The sequence below is a fragment of the Branchiostoma floridae genome, chromosome 16, assembly GCF_000003815.2.
Source record: "Branchiostoma floridae strain S238N-H82 chromosome 16, Bfl_VNyyK, whole genome shotgun sequence".
In the NCBI taxonomy this organism is placed as follows: Eukaryota; Metazoa; Chordata; class Leptocardii; order Amphioxiformes; family Branchiostomatidae; genus Branchiostoma; species Branchiostoma floridae.
In genome coordinates, this window is record NC_049994.1 from 1,222,298 (window position 1) to 1,223,977 (window position 1,680).

Consider the following 1,680-nt stretch of genomic DNA (forward strand, 5'->3'; position numbering starts at 1 on the left):
CGAGTATTTCTACAGGAATTAACTACTAATATCAAATAGTTCTTCAACCAACTGTCGTCCTTTCTGGCCTGTGTGTTTCTCTTGGTTCGGACCAAAGAGAGCGACACAAAGCAGATTATGTAATGGTCTAGGTTCCCGACAACCACTGACCATGACATAAAACAGAAATTACAACAGATGGTGAACCAGGGAAGACCCTGTTTTGTAGACAACAGAATTTACGTACAATGACTGACCAAATACACTCCCGGCAACACAGCCACAGAAACCAACAGAAACCAAAATCAGCCACACACCAGGCATGTACACCACGGAAACGGACTGGAGCCTTGACTGCAAAAGGTCCATTTACAAAATGCACGTCCGAATATCTACCAGAAACATCCCTCGGCATGTCAACAAAACACACTCAATTCATTTACTTTCTATCGTGGCTATGAGAAGTTAGTCCCAGTCCATATCTGCAAGATGTTACCATTTTAACCCCAGAAGACACATAAGCACTTAACTTGAACATTGCGGCTGCAGTTGATCCGGGCTTGATGGCACCACTAAGATCCTGGACTGAGCAAGAAAGTGAATAATTTAGAGGCGTAATAACATCTAAGGAATAAGGCACAAGGATGCCTTACATGTAATTTTTTTTGCATTCTCTGATGTGAACGTTACGGATTATTTAATTATCGGACTAATGATAACCGTAGAAGACGTAGAAACACAATAAGGTACTTACTTACCTGTTGTCTCAAGCGGTCGCGATGTTGTTCTGTGCTGGGACGCTGCGAGGTGAGTCCTTCACTCAGACGAATGGCGGGGTTTCCGGCAGATTAAGACAGGGCAGGTGCACGATTCGCCTAGTCTACAAAATTGATTAATTTCTTGACCAATCACAGACCAGTAATCTTTTTCACCTGTGTTGGGCACGCGTTTGTTAGCTTGTCTAGACCACGGCATTGTCATTCGATTCTTGAGTCATGCGAGACCGTAACCACTTCGTCTCGCACCACCGTACGCAGAACTATCTACAAACGGCATGGGACACAAGGGTTGCCGACGACAGACACCAACCTTTACAGCAGGTGTTTCACGATAACATCCCGGGAGATATCGTTTTATACGTTGAGGCAGACGACAAGTTCTGCTTATCTATGTAGGTGGACTTTATCAATTATTGCTGTTTATCAGAGGTGCCCAGTTCTAATTGTGTGTCACTTTTCCACTTACCGTTGGGCAGCCGTTGAACTTTTTTTTTCGTTTGTTGCAGCGGTACGAGACAGCTAACGCGAGCCCGTCTCTTCTATCGGAATCGCACCGTATGGAAAAGAATATCTACCGGTACTTCACGACACGTTCCGGGAGACATCGGGAGAATCTCCGGGTTCAATTTTGAGGAGATCTGCGGTGTTCAAAACAGCAGGCTGACGACTAGGTCTTTCCCAGGCATTTGACAAGGTATAGCAGCTGTGTATGTGTTGGAAGTATACAGGCTTTTCATTTAACGTCATCTGCGCCATGTTGGATTACAGCGTACGTCTGTTAACCACACGAAGATTCTACTGTTTAATTCAATTACCCGTCAATATGGTCGTCGGATGATTCAAATTACAATCAGTATGACTGCATTGAAAATCCTGCATTCATGAGGAAAAATACTAGTAAAATGTAGTCATCATCAGATAT

At 44.0% G+C, this 1,680-nt stretch overlaps 1 long non-coding RNA gene across 1 annotated transcript; it reads right to left on the bottom strand.

The window, feature by feature from the left end:
- Positions 1–353: 353 nt before the first annotated feature.
- On the bottom strand, positions 354–814 carry LOC118403918. The gene is made up of 2 exons (XR_004829717.1): positions 738–814; positions 354–564 (listed from the first exon to the last, which is right to left on the bottom strand). It is a non-coding gene; the product is annotated as an uncharacterized LOC118403918 (long non-coding RNA).
- Between the last annotated feature and the right edge of the window lie 866 nt (positions 815–1,680).